Raw genomic sequence first — 26,653 nt, 5'->3', positions numbered from 1 at the left:
ATAGATTCATGTATTTGAATACTCAGTAGCACCCAGGTGGTAGAACTAGGAAGGACGATGAGGTATGGCCGCATTGGGGGTATATCAATGGAGGTCAAATTAGAAATTTTGAAAGACTCCAGCCATTTCCCCCTCTCTCTTTCTCTCCTCTTTTTCTCTCTTTCTCTTTCTCTGCCTGTTGCTTATGGATCAAGATGTAAGTCATGCCTTCCAGCATACTGCCATGCTCTTTACCATGATGGCCATGAACTCTAAACCTATGAATCTGTAAGTCAAAATAAATACCTTTATATAAACTTCCTTGGTCATGGTGCTTTAACATAGGAATAGAAAGTAGCTAAGCTAGAGAGGTGACAGCCACACCAATCTATGGGCTTAAGGATAAGTATTTAGAAAAATTCAATACTACCCAATTAGCAAAATACACGTTGCTTTTCCCTAGGGTTTATGGTCTCCTTAGCTAACAGTTCTTGACCAAGTTTAAAATGGCAAACATGAGCTCTCTATTATAGAAAAGACATTATATCTTTTCAGAAAGCTATTAGTTAACCCTCTTACTTCATGCCCCTATTGTCCCAATGGGCATATCATTGGTGTCTGCAGTCTTTGGAGTTTGCAGCTAAGTAAGACAGTTGATGACTTCCAACAGTCTACATAGTATAAATAGGTAGGAAGAATCTAAGTCAGTATCAGCTTGATCTCTCCATTGGACACTTCCCCTTCTCTATCATTCCAACTTCTCCCTGTCCTGAATGGGGTAGGTTCCATCAGAATAATACTGGGCTTACCTTTTGTCAAGAGTTTTAGAAAACTCAGTGGTCTGTGCTTTATTGTTGACCCTGTATTTGATTCCCTTAGCAGTCCTGTTATTATTCAATGTATGGGTCTGACATCTCAAAATAGGAGCTCTTGAATTGATTAACCAAAGAACTTTTTGCCCTAGCAGCTAATGCTGATGACACAGCCCAGGTCTGATTGTCTCCAAAGTGTTTACCACTATTAAAAACACAAAAACAAACAAAAAAATCATCCTTTAAACATGTCTCTATTTCTAAAGCAAATTAGAGTATGAATTATTTCAAAAGGGATTTTATGCAAAGTGAATAGCTGTCAACAAAGCTGTAATTAAGAAGCAGAGCTGTCAATAAACTTGGGAAAATAATTATTGGAGCAAACACATTTTATCTTATCTTTCTTCTACCTTTGCCTTGCATGGCCTCCTCCAGAATCATCTAGAGTTCTTTCCACTTAAGTTAAAAGGAATAGCTTCCCATGCAGCTCCTCAGATGTGAAGAATTTCACAGGTATCACAAAACAAATTCACAGACGACACACTGCTTCCCTTCCAGATGAGTGCACAGTTACAGTTCTCTTCGAACTTGCAATGCGTTTTTGGTCAAAGATTATTCACTTTTCCCCCTCCAGAGATCTGTGAAGATTACAACAAAAAAAGTCATGCCATTTTTTAGTGATCATAGAAATGGAGACATCTCCCAAGTGTCTAGAACATTCCTTGTTCCCCAGTGCTCAAACAGGAGACTTACTGGTTTCCAGGGCCATTCTTTCTTTCTGCCCCCTCCCACTCCCTGGAAAGCAAGAAGACAGCTTGTGGAGTTGGTTCTCTCATTCCGCCATGTGAGTTCTAAGAGTCTAACTCAGGTTGTCTAATTGGCAGCAAGCCCCATTACCTACCAAGCCATCTCTTTGGCCCTGTGCAGATCTTTTTCAAGTGAGCTTTAGGAAGCAAACTCAGGTTGTCACACAATCATATTACCAACGGCCTCCCAGTTTAACACCACACCACTGTTCTTGTGCACTACAGCATCCCTCTTCTGTCTCCCCACTTCCTTGCTGAGATGCTTTCCAATGAAGTTCTATTAGGGACCTGGGGTCTTTCATGGATGTGTCACAGTCACTATGAAGATGGGGTGAACAATGGCAGGATATGTTCTCATCCAGAAGGAATTATAGATGGGTTACTGGAGGTTACAAATCAGAAACAAAGGGTACCACCATTACCAAGAAAGTGATGTGCCTTAGCAAAGCACCCAAAGTCAGAAAATGAACCCAACGGAAAGGTGCTTTTTGTCCACCTGTCCACAACAGAATACAGCTTCCTCCTGAGGGCTTGTCTTCTTAGTGGTCACTTTCAAATTCAGGCTGTTTCTACCTTCTGGCTCCACCTCTCCTAGTAATGAGAAAACAAAAGCTTTTCCTGCCCTCAAAGTCATAGAGGAATAAAGACAAAAAGTACAGATGGTCTTTGGGAATGCTTTCTAGTCAGTGCTGAGAAGGCTTTCATTGTCTAGACTCCTGCCATGTTGATGTAACCTTAGGACAAGAGAGGCTGGGAAGTATGCCCTTCCTGTGTGCCATGCACTAGGAGGTAGACAAATATCTTTCAGGTTCTGATTCAATTCTGATATTAATATAGCTCATCAATTAGCAATTTGCATCAATTGTCTTTGGTTCTAGTACTGGACATGAGAGAGAGAAGATAAAATACTAAATAGTAAAATCCCAGGCCCTATCTTGTCCATGATCCAAAACAAACGTTCTTCAGAGATAAGAACCCTGCAAACATAACTTGTTCTGTTTGTAGAGTCTCTAATATTCTCACCATTGACACCCTGATGACAGACTGCAGCAGTAAACTAGAGTAAGACACAGTATATCAGGGGCAGAGGACTACAGGCTCATGTTCTGCTGTATCCACTGGTAGAGGGCCGGCTCCTTCACTGTTCTCTGGACTCCTTCTCCTTAGCAAAGGAGGACCTCCATGCATATTCAATTGTCAATTTATATCAGTTATCTTTGTTTTGTGGCACTGGATATGAAAAGAGATAAAACATTAAATAACATCTACATCTCTGTTTAAAAACAAACAAAAAAAAGAAATACAAACTAGTATAAAATGTGGAAGACGCAAAGATACAGATCTCAAAATAGAATAGAGAGGAGCACTGTCTATGGATCCAAGAATTGCATCCAGAAAAACATGATAAGTACCACCACTGCCAGAAGTCATCCCATTCTATGTGAATGTCTCTCTTCCATCTGGGGATGAGGATGAGCTCTGGAGCAATGAGTAGGAGTTCAGGCCCCTGATGTTAGGGTCTTGTTGTCTGTAAACCCTGGCTCTGTTCTTATATTTCTAGACAGGTTTCTCCAAATCATTGAGAAAATTCTGGCCTTTTGGGGGGGTTTTTGTTGTTGTTTTTTTATTTTATTTGTTTGTTTTTCAAGACAGAGTTTCTCTGTAGCTCTGGAGCCTGTACTAGAACTAAACTCTTGTAGACCAGGCTGGCCTCGAATTCAGAGAGTCCCACCTGCCTCTGCCTCCTGAGTTTTGGGATTAAAGGAATGCGCCACTACCACCTGCCTCAAATTCAAGCATTTTAAAAGCAAGATTAATAATGCTGACACCAAAGGGATGGAATTTGATTATCTACAGAAAGCCTTTTTTACCTTCCTCAATACATAGAACATGATAAATATTGGCACAAATGTTAATGGAAAATAGAATATTTGACTCTATACTACATCTACCCTTCCCAAAATATAACTGAAAAATTAAACTTTAAAAAAAATCTTTTGCACAAACATGGGGTAGAGAAAGCAGCACATTTTTTTTTTTTTTTTTTTTTTTTTTTTTTTTTTTGCCAGCAAGGTGACTCTGGACACGTGTCTTGAAGTCTTGTTTTAATACAGAGCTACCTCTCATGTTACAAGATTAATGACTAAGGACCATGTCATGGGATAACCTGTAGAAGTCTGTACCTGGGGAGACAGTTTTGTGGAGTCACACTTGTCCCTTATTGAAAATAATGTTTCAAACTATGAGAGTGAAAAAAGCCATCCTATAGGACATATTTTGAGAGAATAATTGAAGGATTCTAGGAGACACTTAATACAATGGTGGCTTTGATCTTTGACCTTCACTGCTTCCCACCCTCCTTGGAGAATGGGTTTTTCATAAAAACCTCCATTCAAATGATAATCACTATGCAAAAACTCAGTGTCTCTTCATTCAGGAACTTACAGTACACATCTTAATAAACCATAATGAACTGAAGACATGAAGAACAGGATAAACAGGCCTCTCGTTCCAGCTGTCAAGTCAGTTTGTGACAGCAACTGGTATTTTATTGTAAAAGATGCTAATTTCAATCTGAGCAGCACCGGTGTTGAGAGGAGCATAAAAGGAATTCTTGATTATCTATTTCAGTAACCGTGGCCCCTGGGGATACGCTCTGAAACTTCAGATCACATATGGCAAGAGTCCTGTGATAAAATATGCATCAATGGAACCTCGTGATTTATGAAAATAAAGAAAAGGAAAGTTTTACTTCTACTGTTTGTACCTTCTCCCTTTTTACTATTTTTGGACACTTTATAAGAGACATTTATTGTTCTGATTATTATGGAGTTCTATATCTGGACCACCAGCAAATTTCTCTAACCATTCTGTTGTATTCCTAGGGGCTTATCCTAATACCATTTCAACAATAAGAATTTTTCTGATGGGAATTTAAGACTGAACAATTGCCTTAGATGCTGGAACTGTATTAGTTGCCTGCCAGTGTTAAGCAAGCACTAACTGTCATTTCAGCTTAAATATAATCATGCCATAGTGGTTGTCGGGCTAGAGGAGGAGATTAAGTTCTCAGATAGATAGCTCACACCACATGAGCAGGGACAGAAAACCAGGGGTGAGGTTAAGTTTGCCACTCTGACAAAGAAATAGTTTACAGTTACCTCCTTCCTGTCTCGTGGGTATCCATCAGGGACTGTTGAGATAATCTTTCTTGTCTCCGATGGATAAGAAATAATGTCCGATGGAAATAATAGTAGGGTATAGTTTAGGCAGAGTGGGGGAGCATATTTAATATTCTTCCTTTGCAAAATAAAATTAACTATTCTCTTTCCATTTTGTCCAATAACTGGAATCTCAAAATACGAGACCAGCAAATTCTGGCACCATGTAACACGCAACATGGAAGTCTTCAGGAGACCAAAGGCTTTAACAGATTTATCCATTTTCTCTTCCATCCCCAGAAAGTCTCTGTCTTAGGAAATTACTGACACTTTGGATCCAATCATGCTCTGCTCTGTTTACAGCTCTATTTCAGTCATTGGGTGCCACACAGCTTACTCCCTACCTTACTCCAATAGCTTATTCCCTAGCTTACTCCAATAGCTCTCCACACCTATGAAGAAAGCCTTCCTGTTTTGCAGCTGCCTCCTTCCTGGTCACCTCCACCAAGGCCGACGATTCCTGGGGCACGTTCCCAGCCAGCCAGTCACTGCCCCTTCATTCATCTCTGTGGAGAAAGCACAGGTCTGGCAGCAGTTTCCTACTAAAAACCACCCAATTTGTCATGTAGAGAGCAGTCAATGGTTTTGTTTGCTTGCTTAGATTTTTTTTTTTTTAGGATTGTTTTCTCAGATATCTTGGTAGGTAATAGTTAAGTGAAACAGTGATAAAAAACAGTCCTCAATTTTAATCGAAACCTTTTCCTCTGACATCAGTGCTAGTGTTGGAGCTCCACAGTGCTCAGCAGTATATATGAGTGTCTTTGGTTTTAGCACGCAGATTATCTTTGTCTTAATCTTGCAATTAGACATTTACAATGGGTACTTGTATAAAAAGTGTTATTTATTCAAAAATTTCACTTCCTTTGTGTGTGTGTGCATGAACGTGATGTGTGTACATTTGTGTGTGCATGTGTGTGTGTGTGTGTGTGTGTGTGTACATACAGGGGCCAGATGTTAACATTGGGTGTCGTTTTCAATCAGTGTCAACCTTGTCTTTTGAGACAAGGTCCCCCACTGAACCAAGAGTTCACTGATTCAACCATGTTGGCTGCCAGCCAGCTCTAGGGCCACACCTGTCTTTGGCTACCTGCAAGTAAAACTGTGATACCATGTCTGGATTTTCACATGCGTGCTGGATATCTGAACTCGAGTCCTTGTGTGAGCCATCTCCTCAACACCCCCAAAACTTTACTTCTATCGCTACCAGGAGCTATACTAAAATAAATGTATAGTATGAGAAATTATTTTCTCCTATAGCATATATATATATATAAAGGGAATTCATTTACTAATCAATAACTAATGGAATAACTTATGTTATCACTCCCTTTGATCCCTATTTTAAATCCAGGCTAACAACAATTCACAGGTAGTTAAAAATTCCAATCCATTCAATATTCTAAGCCTTTGGTTTTTATTAGAACTGTTCTTAAGGCAGGTGACCCACAAGCAATTTGGCTGACAGCTCTGACTAATGTCTTAACAATGTGTAGCAAAGGAAATAAGAGGGGGAAAATAAGGTGGAGGGAGATTTACAGTGGTGTGGACAGGCGAAATCTGGCAAGGAGGCAGAGCACATAACCATTCATTAACTCTCGTCATTCAAGCAAGCATCTACAAGTCACAAGGAGAAAATCAAAGATCTGAAGGCTGTGGACAATGCCTGGAAGTGTCGGCTCTAGATCAGGCAGACACCTAGAAATTTACCTGAATGCCTGCCAGACAGCAGCATTATAACACCTAATGTCAGAAGGCTAACTGCACCAAAATGCTTGTAGAAAACCCGATGGAAGGAGAGCCGCTGCCTTCCTGCCAGCAGTCCACCGGGTGTTTTCTCTGCTCCATATTCTCTCCTTTCTGGCTAATTACACACAGCAGCCAGAAGAGTCTCCAAGATAAAGCTAGATTACACCCACCTTTTGTTTGAAACCTATTAATGTCTTCTTATTGCAGTTAGAACACAAAGCAGAAAACTCTACCACAGAAAATAAACCCTGCATAACTGACCCTAACCACCATCACTTGTGGTAGCTGGAACTAAAACCCATTTATAATGGCTTACATATTATCATACACAAATAAGCAAAAGATTTGAGTCTATCACCATTAAACAAGAGGTCTATTTTTTCTCCTTTATCAGAAAGTCTAGAGGCTGGCAGTGCGAGGCTGGTACAGCTCCAGCCATTAAGAAACCAAATGCTTTCTGTGAGCCTGTCCATGTGGCTTTTGTCCTTGTAGTTACAAAATGGCAGCTTTATGTCCAGCCACTGGGTAAATATTCCAGTTAGGACAAAGGCGAAAGGCAAGAAAGGGGCATATCACATGACTGCTGGACATATTTTTTCAGTCATACGAATAACTGTTTTCCTAGAATGTGCATTGCACCCCGGAGTCTTTCATTGCCCAGAAAAACATTATCAGACCATTGTAACAAAATAAAATCAAGTCTGTTTTTGTCTTTGAGCCTTTTCTAAGCTCGATAATTCCCTCTACATATAAACCCGGGCTTCTATGAGAGAGGCTGAATAGGAGAGAGAAATTATACGTTTCCTAGCCAACCCTTCCTTCCAACTCCAGCTCCGTTCTTCATGTTCAGTCATTCTACCTTCTGGTTCTCAGACACAGTCCTCAGTCCTGCCTCTACCCTTACTGCCTGTTGTTCCCTCAAACTTGCCTTTTCCAAATCAGTCCCTAGCCCATACATGTGCTCCTTTGTTAGCTTCTCTGGACAGCCGCCATATCTGATATGTCTTGCTAACATGTTCACAGTTTGTGGTTGCTCTTTGTGTCTTGTGGTGCTGTGGGAAGCTTAGGGCCTTAGCCTGTAGGCAAGCACTTGACTGTTGAGCTGCAACCTCAGCCCCTCATCTTTTAGTCTGTGTTGTTGTTGTTACCTTTTAAAAAAACTGGCATTTTTGATATCTGACACATGTTGCTTTTGTTATGTTTTGGTGCTTCTTGTCTTAATTACCCCACTCCGGCCCCACTAGAACACAACCTCCCTTCAGAAAACTTCCTGTCTTTCAGTATTACAGGTAGTGCCTTGCCGAGTACCCAGCCAGGTCAGGTTCATCCCCCTCCTACCTAATAAACAGATCTGCGAGTTTTCTGCTCTATCCTGGGCTGTCAACTCTTTTGTCCACCACATTTCTACTTTGAAATGAATAAAAACACATTAGGGGTGCTGTTTAAGTTTTCCAGCAACACTTCATGTTTTCTTCAGTTCTTATATTTCTCAACTGGCTTTTTTTTAAGTACGATTTTTTTTTTATCACAAAATGTATTTCAGAAAAGATAGCTAAGGGGTTATGTATCCATTGGACCTTTAATCCTCTGTTTTGCATTGCTCCAAATATTTGTACCAACATTATTTCCACATTTTCATAATGACCCCCTGTGTTCTAAAAACTATTATTCAGAACTTGTCCTATATTGTTTTAACTTTTAAAATCCAAGTGCACATTTGGTGCTCCTCACAAACATTTTCAAAAGCTTCCTGAAATAAGTAGCTGTAGCCTTTGGTTTTCATGTTGTACAACAGTCACATCTCCATATCTGTACAGTCTGTGTTTATTCCTGACTCAGTGTTGTATTTTAGTAATTATTCAGACCAACACTTTGCATCATTAACAATAAAATTTGTAGAAATGATATAGGGACTCAATTTTTCCCATCCTAGAGAGTTAACATTTACTAAGTGCAAGTCTCCTAAAGACTTCCTGGTACAAACCTCCTTTTCTATTCACTTTTCTAAGGGCAAGGACAAAAAGCAAGACAGTAAGAAATAAGGAGAGAAGGAAAATGTGCTGTTTTAGAAATCTTTTTTCATTTTCCTTCTTAGACCTAAATGAGAACATTTTCATGACCAAGTTTCTAAGAATTTATTAAGAATTTATTTTTTCTTTCACTTCAACTTCACCAACTGAGTCTAGGAAGCGTGGATTAGCTGAGTAAAATAGAGGTAGTGATACTGTCCAATAACGCATGTCCTTCTTAGGAAGCTGGGTGCTTGGTACAGTTCAGAGAAAGGCAGAGAATTGCTCCATTCCTGGACATTCTTTTTAAAGAGCAGAGAGCATTTGGACATTTTGAGAGTAGAGTTAACAATTTGTGGAGTAAACGGGTGTTTCTTAGAGGTGACCCAAAATTGGTGTTGCTAACCTGGGTTTAGGAACGGGTGATTAGAAGTTAACTATCACTTCTCTATTCTTCTGGCAGCTCCTCCTCCAAGGAAATTCTGGGCCCATGTGCTTTTGCCCTCTGTTTAATGTAAGCTTGAATTCTGTCACTGTGTAGAATAACACGGACATCCCCTAGTAAAAAACACCTTTCCATAGTATGATTGGCCATCTATTGGTTATATTCCCAAGAGTGATATTGCTGGATCCTGAGGTAGGTTGACTCCCAATTTTCTGAGAAACTGCCACACTGATTCCCAAAGTGGTTGCACAAGTTTGCATTCCCACTGGCAATGGAGGAGTGTTCCCCCTACTCCACATCCTCTCAAGCATAAGCTATCATTGTTGTTTTTGACTTTAGCCATTCTGACAGGTTTAAGATGGTATCTCAGAGTTGTTTTGATTTGCATTTCCCTGATAGCTAAGGAAATTGAACATGTCCTTAAGTATCTTTTGGCCATTTGAAATTCTTCTGTTGAGAATTCTCTGTTCAGTTCATTATCCCATTTTTTAATTGGGTTATTTAGAATTTTGATGTCTAGTTTCTTTAGTTCTTTATATATTTTGGAGATCAGACCTTTGTCTGATGTGGGGTTTGTGAAGATCTTCTCCCATTCAGTAGGTTGCCTTTTGTCTTAATAATTGTGTCCTTTGCTTTACATAAGCTTCCCAGTTTCAGGAGGTCCCATTTATTTATTGTTGTGCTTATTGTCTGTCCTACTGGGGTTATACATAGGAAGTGGTCTCCTGTGCCCATGTATTGCAGAGTACTTCCTATTTTCTCTTCTATCAGGTTCAGTGTGTTCAGATTCATATGGAGGTCTTTAGTCCATTTGAACTTGAGTTTTGTGCATAGTGATAGATATAGATCTATTTTCATTCATCTACAGGTTGACATCCAGTTATGCCAGCATTATTTGTTAAAGATGATTTCTTTCTTCCATTGTGTAATTTTAGCTTCTCTGTCAAAAATAAGGTGTTCATAGGTGTGTGATTTATATCAGGGTCTTCAATTCGATGGAATGTTTGTTCACTAAATATTAAAGGAAGGAATACAGCACAAAAGAAACAATCTTGCCCAAGAAATGGCCAGTTTCACGAGTAGTGCATAAGCCCCAACCTAAAGTGCATTAGAAAGGAAAACAGAGGAGGTACTGTAGAGTAGGATTAAGGTTAGCAGAGCAGGGAGCCTGTGCCAAGCCCTGGAGACTGATGATCCACCTCCGGACAAGAAATCACAGCACAAAGAAAACCAACAAGAAAATTCCTGGTGCCAATGAATAGCTGTAGACACCTTTATATTTTGTGAGATAACTCAGACACAAAGAAAACATGTCGTCTCTTGTGTGTGGATTCTGGATTTCAATTTTTGCATATGGAAGTGTGGATATAAGACAAGAAACTAGAAAGGAGACATGAGAAGAAGAGAAGAGTAGAATGGAGAAAAGAGGGGACTCAAATGCCTGTATCATGAAGGTGTAAAAAGGACTGACTAGAGAGGGGAAGGTGGGATCTGGGATATACTAAGAAAGATGGTGGCCCTGGGAGTGTCAGAAAAAAAAGGAAAAAGACAGGTGAAAAGTTCAAATCAAAACCGTTAATGAGCTTTTCCCCTGCCGCCGCTGAGTTTTGCGGAGGCAGAGCCACGGGTGCGGTCAAGATTCGGCCTCACCCATAATCCACCGCCATGGCCTAGGAAAGCTTTGCTGCTGGAGATGTAATGGACGTCAACACTGCTCTTCAAGAGGTGCTGAAGACCGCCCTCATCCACGATGGCTTCGCACGTGGCATCTGCGAAGCTGCCAAAGCCTTAGACAAGTGCCAAGCCCATCTCTGTGTGCTTGCATCCAACTGTGATGAGCCTATGTATGTCAAGTTGGTGGAGGCCCTTTGTGCTGAACACCAAATCAACCTCATTAAGGTTGATGACAGCAAGAAATTCGGAAAACGGTAGGTCTCTGTAAGATTGATGGAGAGGGAAAGCCACAGAAAGTAGTTGGTTGCAGTTGTGTAGCGGTTAAGGACTATGGCAAAAAATCTCAGGCCAAGGATGTCATGGAAGAGTACTTCAAGTGCAAGAAATGAATAAATAAAATTTTTGCTCAAAAAAAAACGTTAATGAGAGTAAGCTAATATAAATAAGAAAAAAGAAATTAATCCTTAAGGACAAGTTAACAATTAAGGGAAACAGAGCCAGGCACAGCCAGGCAAAGGAGTGAGTAACCAAGGGTGGTGAACAAAATTTTCTATAATTGCTTCCCAGTACATGCAGGCTTTACAAACATACATCTTCTTCTTGCTGTTAGGTGTAATGTATAGAAATCATATTCTGTTTGTACACTAGCAGTTAGCAATGTTGAAAGCACCATGATTCTTGCCTCTTTATTGCCCACAAAAGTGAGGTGAAGTCTCAGTTTGATCTCCTTCCTAAGAAGGTGACTATCTTGGAGCTCCTATGCAAGCCTGTGGCCATTCCCGCACTGAGAGCACAAGAACGTGAGCGGGTATGCAAACAACAAATTCCATCAGCTTTCCCCATGGCTTGTCCTGGCTGTAGTGTGTGCGAGGTGGAACCAGAGTAAAGGGAAGACAATGAGCCCATGAGCGCCAGGACATGCCCCCCCCCCCCCCCATCTAACAGGGCATAATGGAGACTCACCTTTAACAAAGGAAAGAGTGACTTTCTAGAAAACTGATAGTACTTTGGTTTTTGATAATTGCTTGTTCCATTTACTTGATTTTTAGCTATGAATTATCACCAAAGTCAAACAGCCTCTAGTAATGTGTGTGTGTACATATAGTAAGATGATATAGATGATAGATAGACAATATAGATATAAACATATATGAAAGGAGTTACCATTTCCAAGAGATAAGAAATCTTAGTTTTGACAAAACACCAATCCTAGCTAGGAGTAGTGGTACATGCCTGTGATATCAGTCCTTGGGTGTTGGGGGCAGAAGAATCAGGAATTCCAAGTTACTGTTAGCTACATGGTAAGTTCAAGGGTATCTTGGAGTACATAAAACTCTACGTGAAAAAAAATTAAAATTTCATCCAGTTTGCAACTTATATTTTAGAAGAGACAAATAAATAGCATATATTTAAATCAAGTACTAATGCAGTGATACACAGTTCAGACATGACAGAGGAGGAACGAGAGCATATGAATAAGAGGGGAAATAGCAGTTGTGGGCAAAGCACTCATACTGAGAGTAGTTGTTTTGCTGGATTGCATAAGTGAGTTTATATTTAAAATACATATGCATCTATAGTTTATTTACAAACTGGTTTAATGGGAGTGTTTGTACTCTATCTTGACTGATAACGAAAAACTAACATATTTAAAGACTCCATAGAGCAATGTGAGACTACGCCAAGAAATGTTGGCAGTAACATAAGCAAAACTTGCTAGGAAGGAGTTTTGCAAATATTCTAAGCTCAAACCTATGCGAAGTAGAGACTTTTAATAAGAATGAAGGTTTGTTTTATTGTGGAATTTTGTAATAAAAATAAAGGTTTGTTTTATTGTGGAGTTCTATCTCCCATCAAATCATCATGTAGCAAGTATAGTGTAATACTATCTTTTCCGTGGTATCCAATTTATAGTGACAGAAATAAAATATCTTACACATAAGAGGTAAAACTTTAGGGCTAAAGAGATAGCTTAGCGGGTAAATGCACTGCCACCAAGCCTGATGACATGAGTCTGATCCTCAGGATCCACACAGTAGAAGGAAAAACAGATTCCCACAAGTTTTCTGACCTCCACATACATAGTATGCATGCCATGGGCCCGTATGTGAGCACACACACACACACACACAAAGAGAGAGAGAAATACATATAATTTTTGACGTTTTAAAAAATATGAATAAGAAACAACAGGGATTATAAATGAGGGCATTCCTGAATGCACTGGGAGTTATCAATTAATAAACAAACAGAAGGCACACTGTGAATGAAGTGAACTAGTTTTGCAGTTTTTACCTGGGAGCTTGTCATACTCGACCGTTCGTGAGACTTGAGGTAATCCTATTTTCTGGACTTGTGCTGTGTGAAAAAAAGAAAATAATGATTTCTGCAGATTTATGAAGAAGGCCTATAAAATTTATTTTTTCTTACTTAAAGCAAGAATCGAAGAATCCATTCTACTAGAAAGTGGTAACAGCACTTTATTAAAGTTGGTGATGGGTTATGGAGGGAAAAAGCAGCCTTATATGGTGTATAACTTCATGACCTAGATGAAATAAGATGGAAGTTCTTCCCCTGGGTGACTTTCTAAATATTGTGTTTAAAACTAAAGAAGAAAGGGCAGGGGGAGAAAAGGAATCCTTAGTGCAGAACAGCTTCCAGCAATGTCGATGTTCGCAGACAGTGAGATCACGGAGCCCCTCAGCACACTAAGACCCACAAGACGATCATCTCCACAAGTGCTGCACATTTATTAAACTTCCAGAAGTTATAAATCATAGCTAATTATCAGGGGAAACACGGCAGGGCTGCCTCTACATGACAGTTTGTAGAATGGCTGTCTAAATACCTAAGCTGAGGTTCAAGTTTTACAGGATCCAGAATCTGCAGCTATTTTTTCTTATTTTAATGTCCCTGGAAGACACATTCCTAGAAAAGCCCGTGTTGCTGCAGTATTATAGATCCATGTTATTAACAGGGTCTAGAAATCATTCTTTTCCTCAACTGTCTGTGTACCAGAGAACAGCTGCCCAGAATGCTTCGAGGAACACGCAGCAGGTCTCTTGTTACTGGCCAGAGTCTCTTCAAAAGGTTCTCTCCAGGAGGAAGCTGGGCATTATTAGGAATATCCACTATTGAGATAGTCTATCTCCTAGGATGCTATTGGGTACCACTAAGGGCTGAAACGTCTTCCCTCTGTATTTCACAGTTTCAGATTCTGTGGGTTTTAAATTCTTATTTCCAGTTTTTTAGTTTTAGATATTTCTAATCTCCTGGGGAAACTGGAAAGTCCTGGCCTCACCTCCTATACTTCAGCATATTAATGGGCTTCGGGGATGGTGAATAAAAATAGGAATTTTAATAAAGTATTTTTTTAAAATTCACTTCCAACAATGCAGAGAACTTTCTCATCACTTTTAAAGCTTAAGTCTTTTTTGTTTGTCAATTATGTACCTGAGAGATGAGATGTCTCACCAGACAGTTGGGAGCTCCTATGTCCCAAGCATAAGAATGCCTGCTGTCGGGAAAGTTTGCTAAATCCCTGGAGATGAGTACCCTTTGCAGTTAAAAGGTTCTGAAGTTCTTCATTCAACAGACTTCAAGCTACTGAAGGCACAAGAGTCGTGTTTCAGTACGACACACAAGGCTATACATTGGGATCACAAACCTCCTCTATATTGGCAAAATAGACGTGACCTTTAAGGATGCATGTGCTAAATAATTCTGAAGTATTTTAAACTTCATAGGTAAATGTTTCAGTAGGAATAGTGAAAATTTTGTTATTTCTTACCTTTTTTGAAAGCAATACTTAAAGCATTGCACCTCTTAGCCTCTGTGGCTTTTACATCCATTACTTAATTGGATCCTTATAATGACTGCTGGTGAATGCATGCTACTCTGAGGTCTTTATCAATTATCTGTAATATTAAACTCTCAAATCTCATTTGCTTCTAAAACTAGCCTTCAGAATTCTCTTATCCTACATATGATTCATTTCTTGTGTAAATGTCAGGGGCCAGAGAAAAACAAACTCACATCCTGCCATTCGGCATAAAGCAAGGACTCTAGTCCAGCATCATTAGTGTGGACAGTATTTGCTGAAAGTACTACAAATACGGAGGAGCTATCAAAGCTAGACAGAATGGGTTTTTGCTTTAGACAGCCTGCCTTTGATCATTTTAACCTTACCCAGACTTTATCAAATTACATCACTAATACAGTAAAGGAAGTTTAAATCTAGGACTGTTCTACAGAATTGATCTTATTCCCTAAGATATGCACAGGGCAACTGGACATTCCCATAAATGCTTCTGTTTTTTCACATTTTTCCATTTTTAAGGAAACTAACAAAAGTTTCAAACATGGTGGGATTCACATTTCTTATTAATGTGAAACTAATCTGTAATGAGTAGCCACCATCTGAGATTTCAGGCATGTCTTAATTAAAATTGAAACTCATTCATTATACAAATTAGCCAATAAAAAAGTCTACTTGAAGACTTGCAAATAATTCACACACACACACACACACACACACATACACACACACACACACATACACACACACACACACATACACACACACACATACACACACACACACATACACACACACACATACACACACACACACACACACATACACACACACACACACACACACACACACACACACACACACCACTCCCCATTTCTCTTGTTTAATTTTATTTCCAAGAGTGAAGCAAAGCAGAGATGGTAAGAACCAGTCTTTCCCAGCATGGCTGTGTTCTTACAGGCCGATAATCTATTAAGTGTTATTTTATGCAATGCTATGGCATTGTAGATGAGGCTCGTGGAAAGAAAAGGTGAATACATTAGGACTCAGACAGGTAAAATCAGTCTCTAATTCTTACTAAACTAATGGCCATCTCCGCTGGGACTTAAGAGTTACTCTGGTTGTAGAATCATTTCAGAGAAGAAGGCAGCCCAGGAAAATGGACCCATTGTATGCTTTCGCATAAAGGACTTCACTGGTATTTTGGGAAAAGTGGACATTTTTCAAACATTTCCTCTTCTGTAGAGCGAGGGAACATCCTAAAAGAGACTTAGCTTCTTAAGAAAGTCAGAAGAGAGGAAGCTCACGAGGAGCCTTTAAACTTGTTTTACATGCTCTCTACAATAGGGACAGAGGAACCCAGAGAGAGCCTGAAAGCTTTGAAGCAGAGAGAGATAAAGCCAGAACAAAAAGAAGCCAAGAAGGATCTTAAGGAAATGTGGTTTCCTAGTAAAGAAATTAAACTCACTAGTCACAGCATTTCCTAGGGCTGGTGCCACCTATGCTCCTTCACATCTGGAAACAGCATAAACTTGTCAACTTACAGATGTGCAACTTCGACGTCAAAAGTGGGTCTAACTAACCTAAGACATCTATGAGAGGCCCTATTCTTCTTCTGATGTTTCTGGAATCTTTAAGCTAAAGGTACAGGTATTCCCCGGTTTACGGTCCCTTCTACTTATTGAAAGTCAGCCATGGCCAGTCAAGATGACTTCCTCTATTGCTGTCTGCCTTCTTCATTTGAAGACCAATAGAACTTAAAAAGTGCCAGAGGCTGATGTTAAAATACTCAGCTATGTTTCTTCCTCCAGATGTTGACCGTGCTGAATTGCTTTGTTGACTCTCAGGGAAGGGTTTGCTTCAAAATATATGTGTATTAATTTTCTTGAAGGTAAGTGATACAATAAAAATAGTTCCCAGTGCCTTGGAAAGTTTGTTTACATTGAATCCAAGAGAAACAGCACTATTTGTTATGTAGAAACAAGGTCAGAGAATGGTGCACACTTCAAATGTTGGTGGGAGGCAGGGATGGAGAAGGCTCATCAAAGCTGGCTGCTTTATCCATGGCCAAACCACCTGTTACTACCAAACTGGAAGATGAACTCAGGTTTCTCTGACTGTCCCAAGCTGCGTCCCCAGCTCAGAAGAACCTGAACCCTACAGATTTCTAACCCTTTAATTGATTACACATCTGCAAGTTTATAAACTTGTATACTACTAAGCACATTTTAGTCTGAAAATGCTTGTCTTCTTTGGATTTACCTGGCTTTTCAAACTGCTAAGAAGAGACTGATGCTCAACCCTGAAGTGGACATGTATTACTGCCTCTCCAAAAAACCACCAAGTGTAGCATGAATAATAAAAATCCAGAGACAGACTTTGGGGTTCAAGCTGAAGATCAGAAAAGAAAAGAGGTCAGCCATTAACTTTTACCTATACCTCAGACCAAAATGAGTTATTCTGCCTCCAGAATCCTAAGACTGAGACTGAGCCGAGACCTGTCTCCTCCCATTTTATATTCCTCTCTAGTGCTGGGATTAAAGGCATGCACCCACCCCCTGGCCTCTATGGCTAAGTAGTGTGACTGCTTTGTACTCTGATCTTCGGGAAATCTTTATTTACTAAAACACAAATAATAAACCACTGTATTTCCCCTTTTGTCTAAAATTAAAATGAAGGCTATAACTAATATAAAAAAGTATATACAATAAGTTCAATAACTCAATACAATATATACAAGAAATAAATATATCAGCAATGCCAAGTCCATTTGCATTTAAAAATTCAGAGAAAATACTCCACATCTATCCTATCTTGATGAGTCCAAAAGGTTGTACCTAATTCACTTTCTATTCTAATTTACATTATCAAATTATCTTTTAATGTCTCTCAACTTTTTACACTTTATACCTCTATAGTGAGTTTCTTTCCTGAGTCTGGTAAACAAGGAAAGCAATAACTATAACTATCTAGTCTTCAACTCCCTCAGAGGTCAAAGAAGGAAATAATATTAACTGATTAAGCAGGAAGTGCAAGCAAATCACTTTCAAAAAATAAGTGAGAAATGATGGAAACAACTGGTTGCTTGGACAGTCACCTACAACGTTCCTCTACAATGTTGGAACATCCATCTTCACCCTGAAGGCCTAGAATATTCAGCAGACTTTCCTATGGAACGGGATATTTTAAGGACTGTCCTGCCTTGTCTTGACAAGGTTTAGTAGTCACTCTCTTTTTTGTCCTGCTTGTCCAGTTAGGACAGCATACTGTCAGTAGTTGAGACAAGGGCATTTTCTTGCCCAGTGGCTTACTTTTGCCATGAGGAAAGTAAACTCTATGTGGAGTTTGTTTGATGCCCATTATCTTCTCTGAAGCTGATTGGTGCTGCTAGGAGCAGACATGACTCATTGTCATAAAAAAAAGTCATTAAAAGATCTAAAATGCCATATTTTGTAGCTCTCTGAAGTGTTTGAAAATGACCTATATAAAATATATCTCTGTTTGACCTTGAAACCATATCTTATGTGATTATAAGTTTAATTGTAATAGGTGACAAATTACTAACCTGAATTTTCTTATTATCCTAAATAAGTCAGTAATAGTAATTTACCGCATTATATTGTTAAATGAGCTGTATGGGAACAATACCATGAACAAGATTAGAAACATATGTACAGTATGTTTTAACAAAATTAATCATTAATTTGTATTAATATACAAAATTTGAATACAATATACAAAGGTCCAGTCCAATGTAAAATATTTAAAACTAGTAGCTATTTTAAAAAGTATATTCAATAATTCAACTTTTTATCTTATCATATCTATATCCCCATTTTTTCTTTTCAAAACAAGAACCCTAAATTTAATCTCCTTTTTAACATTTTTACCTAACCATTCCCAATAACAACTTGCCACCAATCCTACTAAACAATGACAAATATCCTTATAGTATTTGAAAGACCAAAACCACCCACCCCAACCCTGGGGATGTGGGTATTATACTCTTATATTTACTCCCTGCTTTTGGGGGCAATGGCATCTTTAGGGGCTCCTGAAAAGAAAAAATGGGTTAATTGTCAAGTCCTGAAAGAGGTAGCTTTATTGTTTGTTGTTCAGTCTCTGGGTAATGGGAAAGTGCAGGGATTGCCTCAAATCCTGGCTAGAGTAGTCTGTGGAGTTGGATCTTCTAAGCTAGTCACATAGAAACTGTTCTGTGAAGTTTGTCGTCCAAAAGCCAATAGTTAGGTGGTTTTTTTTAAGCTTAATGGCAATGTCATAGTCCTCAAGGAAGAATCGTTGTGGGGCTCCATCCTCCAGCAACTTCAAAGGTCACTGTTAGGTGAGCTCATGGTTCACTGCAGAAAACTGATAGAGACTCAAACCTGATAACATATACAGGAAGGTAGATGAAGCCTTTTTCTAGAATTAGTACTCTATATAACCTTGAGAAAAAGTTTATTATATATATATATGTAATATATAAATATAAATTATAAATATACTATAAATGTTATACCTTAAGAAAAACTAAGAGTTAATATAAAATCAAAGAATTATGAGATTAGTGGCAATAAAATAGCCCTTAAATATTTGTTTTTACTCTGGCCTATATCCAATGGCTTCTTCTGACATGAGACAGATATTTTGGATTTCACTTTAATAAACATGCTTGGGTTTAGAGAAGGAGAGAGCCACACTCCAAATCCAAAGACACTTTAATCTTTAACTGGATGGTACTACAAAATGACCATTTGTATTATATGTTTGTAGAGAATAGTAGAAACAAACATTTGGAAAGATTTATGAAATTTTATCCTGTTGGAAATGTGATATACCAATAGGCCAATTTGCTTTTTCTTGAGACATTTGTTTTTTCTGGATGATCTGTCCTTTTCCTTCAAATGTCTCAATTGTCCAGTGGTCTTTGGAGTCCTTAGCTGGACTGGATGCTTTTATTCTCCTAAAAAGACAGAAACAAAAACTTACCTCAACCTTAATTTTGGGGAGATTCTCTTTTGACAAGTTATATATATATTTTTTTTACGAATATTTTTTTATTGAGAAAAGGAGAAAAAAAAAACAAGTTTCAACCTCCTCCCAGCCTCCCATTTCCCTCCCCCTCCTCCCACCCTTCTCCCCCTCCTCCCACCCTTCTCCCCCTCCCCCCACTCCTATCCCCCTCCCTCTCCAGTCCAAAGAGCAGTCAGGGTTCCCTGCCCTGTGGTAAGTCCTAGGTCCTCCCCCCTCCGTCTATTTCTAGGAAGGTGAACATCCAAACTGGCTAGGCTCCCACAAAGCCAGCACATTACATAGGTTCAAAACCCCGTGCCATTGTCCTTGGCTTCTCATCAGCCCTCATTGTTCGCCATGCTCAGAGAGTCCAGTTTTATCCCATGCTTTTTCAGTCACAGTCCAGCTGGCCTTGGTGAGCTCCCAATAGATCAGCTCCACTGTCTCAGTGGGTGGGTGCACCACTCGTGGTCCCGACGTCTTTGCTCATGTTCTCCCTCCTTCTGCTCCTCATTGGGACCTTAGGAGCTCAGTCCAGTGCTCCAGTGTGGGTCTCTGTCTCTATCTCCATCCATCACCAGATGAAGGTTCTATGATGATATGCAAGATATTCGTCAGTATTGCTATAGGATAGGGTCATGCTCAACCTCCTTAGCGATCAGGGAAATGCAAATCAAAACAACTTTGAGATATCATCTTACACCTGTCAGAATGGCTAAAATAAAAAAATCCAATGATAGCCTTTGCTGGAGAGGCTGTGGAGGAAGGGGTACCCTCATCCATTGCTGGTGGGAATGCAATCTTGTGCAACCACTTTGGAAATCGGTGTTTCGGTTTCTCAGGAAATTCGGGATCAATCTACCCCTGGACCCAGCAATACCACTCTTGGGAATATACCCAAGAGATGCCCTATCATATGACAAGAGCATTTGTTCAACTATGTTCATAGCAGTATTATTTGTAATAGCCAGAACCTGGAAACAACCTAGATGCCCTTCAATGGAAGAATGGATGAAGAAAGTGTGGAATATCTACACATTAGAGTACTACGCTGTGGTAAAAAACAATGACTTCTCAAATTTTGCATGCAAATGGATGGAAATAGAAAACACTATCCTGAGTGAGGTAACCCAGACCCAAAAAGATGAATATGGGATGTACTCACTCATAATTGGTTTCTAGCCATAAACAAGGGTCACGGAGTCTACAATTGGTGATCCCAAAGAAGCTAAGTAAGAAGGTGAACCAAAGGAAAAACATATAGTTGTCCTCTTGGCTATGGGAAGTAGACAAAATTGCCGGGAAGAAAATTGAGATCTTGGGGGTGGGGTGGGATGGGGGTAAGGGGAGATGGGGAGAGAAAAGGGAGAAGGGGAGAATGGGGGGAACTTGGGGAAAAAGGAGGATTGGGATAAAGGAAGGTTAGATAGGGGAGCACGGAAGCACAATTCTTAGTTAAGGGAGCCACCTTAGAGTTGGCAAGAGACTTGAACCTAGAGTGGCTCCCAGATGCCCAAGCCGAGGTCCCCAGTTAGTTCCTTGGGCAGCTGAGGATAGGGAACCTGAAATGACCCTATCCTATAGCAATACTGACAAGTTATATTTTTATCAAAGGAAATTTGTTAGTTTTATAGGTTATTTTAAATTAAATAACCATGTTGGTTAATGAAGAGGTGTCTCTTGCTTAAAGTGATTCTTTTTCAACTTTGATGGTATCCATAGATTTTTTTTTCTCCTGTGCTAAAAAAAAAAAAAAAGAGCAAAGCCCCTTCCCCAGCATAACCCATGCACCAGATTTCATTTCTTTGAGCAACCTTTGGATTACTTCCTATAGGTAGTGATGTTTGGTTGTATAAAGAACAAGAAAGATATTTTCTTATAATGTGTTTGCCTCCTTGCCACATGGTGGAAAAGTCTTTTTTTAAACCTTTGCTATTGACAGGATGTATTTTGTGAAATTCTGATGCCTTCAGCACATTTCAAATCAATAACTGATTGATTTCTGTATTACCTTGTGCTAGAGGACCTAAGAGACCCATGTGGGGTCAGAAATGTGTTATGTAAATGAAATTATTTCTATTCCTGATTGTGTCTTGTAACTGAATAAATAATGAAGTCAATTCTATATTATCTGGTATAAATTTAGTGGCTTTAATATACAAAGCAACTCCTTCTACATATTAGGAATCAGTAACTATATTGAGAGGTTCTTTAAAAAATCCCTTAATATCTTGAGAATAGCATATAATTCTGACTTTTGGACAGAACCATAAGGGCTTTGACCCACTTCACTTAAATTTTCTGATTTGTAACCTGCCTTTCTCAACTTATTTGCATCAATATAGAATGTAGGGGCTCCACTTATTGGCTTTTACTGTACAATGTGAGGAAGGATACAGCTAGTTTTTTTGGCTTTTTTTTTTTTTGTAAATTGTATTCTCTTGCTTTTGGAATATTTGTCATTAATTGTTGCTGCCTGTTGTATGATCCTGGTTCTTGGTATAGCAGGGGATGAGGAGACACAGAGCCAATCATAGAGACTCTGGAAGATTCCAATGCAGAAGCTCTTTATTGTAAAAGGGTGGGGTTTTTTTTTTATGGGATAAGGGAAATTAAACAATGGCAGGAACACCTTCTGTACTGGCGATCAGAGTTGGTGGGTTGTGATTGGCCAGGAGTGTGTGTCATTAGTTACCAGGCTTTTGGTCTACTGATGGGTTATTTTGGCAATTTTGCTTATTTATTGTGAGTTTACTTTATTTCTGCCCTGCCTCAGTTAATGTCTTCCTAAAGATTGCTACAAGCTCATTGCCAGGGTCCACTCTGCTCATAATTTTCAATTCCATCATTATTCCTGCCTGGTCCATTCTACCTAATGACAAAGTCTCAATTTTCCTTCTAGAATTATCTCAGAGCACTTTCCCACATAAGTTTTTAACTTTTTACTCAGTGGATGTGTTCTAAGATATATTCTAGATATATCTTTCTTTTACATTAAAATTTCTGTAAGGAGTGTTTGGAGGATAATACAACCAGAATACAGTTAAGATTCAGTTCCCTACAATCCACATGTGCCTTCTGTAATTTTTTTTCTTTCAATGCCAATTCTCTCTCAGCTTCAGATGATAATTTTCTGGGACAATTTAAGTCCTTGTAACCATTTAAGATTTTGTTTAAATTAATCAGTTTATCAAATTTTATCCCAATTGTAAGCCATAGGTACAAAATGTCTCATAGCAATCTTTGAAAGTCATATAGAGTCTGCAATCAATCTCTCCTAATTTGGATTTTTGGGGTCTAACTTTTTGTAAACCTATTTTATAACTTAAATTAATTAATTCTTAATTAAAAGAATCTTCTCTTTTTTTTCAAGTGTAAATTATAATCCCAAAAGGCATTTTCTTTCTTTCTTTCTTTCTTTCTTTCTTTCTTTCTTTCTTTAGGATTTCTGTCTCCTCCCCGCACCCGCTTCCCATTTCCCTCCCCCTCCCCCGATCAAGTCCCCCTCCCTCATCTGCTCGAAGAGCAATCAGGGTTCTCTGACCTGTGGGAAGCCCAAGGACTGCCCACCTCTATCCAGGTCTCCTAAGGTGAGCATCCAAACTGCCTAGGCTCCCACAAAGCCAATACGTGCAGTAGGACCAAGAACCCCACTGCGATTGTTCTTGAGCTCTCATTATTCCTTATTGTCCGCTATGTTCAGCTAGTCCGGATTTATCCCATGCTTTTTTAGACCTAGGCCAGCTGGCCTTGGTGAGTTCCCGATAGAACATCCCCATTGTCTCAGTGTGTGGGTACACCCCTCGTGGTCCTGAGTTCCTTGCTCGTGCTCCCTCTCCTTCTGCTCCTGATTTGGACCTTGAGATTTCTGTCCGGTGCTCCCTTGGGGGTCTCTGACTCTGTCTCCTTTCATCGCCTGATGAAGGTTAATATTCAGGAGGATGCCTTTGTGTTTGTCTTTGGATTCACCTTCTTATTTAGCTTCTCTAGGAACATGAATTATAAGCTCAATGTCCTTTATTTATGGCTAGAAACCAAATATGAGTGAGTACATCCCATGTTCCTCTTTTTGGGTCTGGCTTACCTCACTTAGGATAGTGTTTTCTATTTCCATCCATTTGTATGCAAAATTCAAGAAGTCCTTGTTTTTTACTGCTGAGTAATACTCTAATATGTATATATTCCATACTTTCTTCATCCATTCTTCCATGGAAGGGCATCTAGGTTGTTTCCAGGTTCTGGCTATTACAAACAATGCTGCCATGAACATAGTTGAGCATATACTTTTGTTGTATGATAGGGCCTCTCTTGGGTATATTCCCAAGAGTGGTATTGCTGGATCCAGGGGTAGGTTGATCCCGAATTTCCTGAGAAACCGAAACACTGCTTTCCAAAGTGGTTGCACAAGTTTGCATTTCCACCAGCAATGGGTGAGTGTACCCCTTTCTCCACAACCTCTCCAGCAAAGGCTATCATTGGTGTTTTTTATTTTAGCCATTCTGACAGGTGTAAGATGGTATCTTAAAGTTGTCTTGATTTGCATTTCCCTGATCGCTAAGGAAGTTGAGCATGACCTTAAGTGTCTTTTGGCCATTTGAAGTTCTTCTGTTGAGAATTCTCTGATCAGCTCAGTGCCCCATTTTATAATTGGGTTGATTAGCCTTTTACGGTCTAGTTTCTTGAGTTCTTTATATATTTTGGAGATCAGACCTTTGTCAGTTGCAGGGTTAGTGAAGATCTTCTCCCAGTCAGTGGGTTGTCTTTTTGTCTTAGTGACAGTGTCCTTTGCTTTACAGAAGCTTCTCAGCCTCAGGAGGTCCCATTTATTCAATGATGTCCTTAGTGTCTGTGCTGCTGGGGTTATACGTAGGAAGTGGTCTCCTGTGCCCATGTGCTGTAGAGTACTTCCCACTTTCTCTTCTATCAGGTTCAGTGTGTTCGAACTGATATTGAGGTCTATAATCCATTTGGACTTGAGTTTTGTGCATGGTGATAGATATGGATCTATTTTCATTCTTCTTCAGATTGACATCCAGTTTTGCCAGCACAATTTGTTGAAGATGCTCTCTTTTTTCCATTGTATAGTTTTAGCTCCTTTATCAAAAATCAGGTGTTCATAGGTTTGTGGGTTAATGTCAGGGTCTTCTATTCGATTCCATTGGTCGACTTCTCTGTTTTTATGCCAATACCAAGCTGTTTTCAATACTGTAGCTTTGTAATAGAGTTTGAAGTCAGGGATGGTAATGCCTCCAGACAATCCTTTACTGTATAAGATTGTTTTGGCTATCCTGGGTTTTTTGTTTTTCCATATAAAGTTGATTATTGTCTTCTCCAGATCTGTGAGGAATTTTGATGGGATTTTCATGGGGATTGCATTGAATCTATAGATTGCTTTTGGTAGAGTTGCTATTTTTACTATGTTGATCCTCCCAATCCAAGAGCAAGGGAGGTCCTTCCATTTCCAGGTGTCTTCTTCAATTTCTTTCTTCAAAGACATATAGTTCTTGTCAAATAGATCTTTCACTTCCTTGGTCAGAGTTACCCCAAGATATTTTATGCTATTTGTGGCTATCGTGAAAGGTGATGCTTCTCTGATTTCCCTCTCTGCTTCCTTATCCTTAGTGTATAGGAAGGCCACTGATTTTTTGGAGTTGATCTTGTATCCTGCCACATTACTAAAGGTGTTTATCAGCTGTAGGAGTTCTTTGGTAGAATTTTTGGGGTCACTTATGTATACTATCATATCATCTGCAAATAACGAAAGCTTAAGTTCTTCCTTTCCAATACGAATCCCCTTGATCTCCTTATGTTGTCTTATTGCTATTGCTAGAACTTCAAGCACTATGTTGAAGAGGTATGGAGAGAGTGGACATCCTTGTCGTGTCCCTGATTTTAGTGGGATGGCTTTGAGTTTTTCTCCGTTTAATTTAATGTTAGCTGTTGGCTTGCTGTAAATAGCTTTTATTATATTTATGTAGGACCCTTGTATCCCTATTCTCTCCAAGACCTTTATCATAAAGGGGTGTTGAATTTTGTCGAATGCTTTTTCAGCATCTAATGAAATGATCATATGTTTTTTTCTTTCAGTTTATTTATATGGTGGATTACATTGATAGATTTGCGTATGTTGAACCAGCCCTGCATCTCTGGGATGAAGCCTACTTGATCATAATGGATAATTTTTCTTATGTGTTCTTGGATTCGGTTTGCCAGTATTTTATTGAGAATTTTTGCATCGATGTTCATGAGTGAGATAGGCTAGTAAATCTCTTTCTTGGTTGGGTCTTTGTGTGGTTTTGGTATCAGGGTAACTGTAGCTTCATAAAAGGAATTTGGCAATGACTCTTCTGTTTCTATATTGTGAAATACATTAAGGAGTATAGGTATTAGTTCTTCTTGGAAGTTCTGGTAGAATTCTGCATTGAAACCATCTGGTCCTGGGCTTTTTTTCGAAGGGAGATTTTTGATAACCATTTCTAATTCTTCGCGAGTTACCGGTCTATTTAGATCATTCACCTGGTCTTGGTTTAGCTTTGGAATAGGGTACTTATTTAAAAAAATGTCCATTTCTTTTGTATTTTCCAGTTTTGTGGCATACAGGCTTTTGTAGTAAGATCTAATGATTCTCTGAATTTCCTCTGTGTCTATGGTTATGTCCCCCTTTTCATTTCTGATCTTATTTATTTGCGTGTTCACTCTCTGTCGTTTAATTAGTTTGGACAGGGGTTTGTCGATCTTGTTGATTTTCTCCAAGAACCAGCTTTTTGTTTCATTGATTCTTTGGACTGTTTTCTGTGTTTCTATTTTGTTGATTTCAGCCCTCAGTTTTATTATTTCCAGTCTTCTACTTCTCCTGGGTGAGTCTGCTTCTTTTTTTTCTAGAGCTTTCAGGTGTGTTTTTAAGTCCCCAATGTATGCATTCTCTGTTTTCTTTAAGTGGGCACTTAGTGCTATGAACCTCTTAGCACTGCTTTCATTGTGTCCCATAGGTTTGTGTATGTTGTCCCTTTATTTTCATTAAATTTAAGGAAGACTTTAATTTCTTTCCTGATTTCTTCCTTAACCCATGTGTGGTTCAGTAGTTGACTGTTCAGTTTCCATGAGTTTGTCGGGTTTTTGGGGGGTAGCGTG

General features: G+C 39.2%; 1 protein-coding gene and 1 pseudogene across 1 annotated transcript in view; both read left to right on the top strand.

The window, feature by feature from the left end:
• Nucleotides 1-26,653, top strand: part of Cdh20 (cadherin 20) — a 250,098-nt gene that overhangs the window by 17,519 nt on the left and 205,926 nt on the right. The window lies entirely within an intron of this gene.
• LOC121446385 lies at nucleotides 10,684-11,081 on the top strand (annotated as a pseudogene).

This window comes from Microtus oregoni, unplaced genomic scaffold (genome assembly GCF_018167655.1).
Source record: "Microtus oregoni isolate MIOR12 unplaced genomic scaffold, Mior012 000003F_ref0000135, whole genome shotgun sequence".
NCBI classification, from domain to species: domain Eukaryota; kingdom Metazoa; phylum Chordata; class Mammalia; order Rodentia; family Cricetidae; genus Microtus; species Microtus oregoni.
Note: the sequence above shows the minus strand (reverse complement) of the source record. Positions and strands in the feature narration are given on the sequence as shown.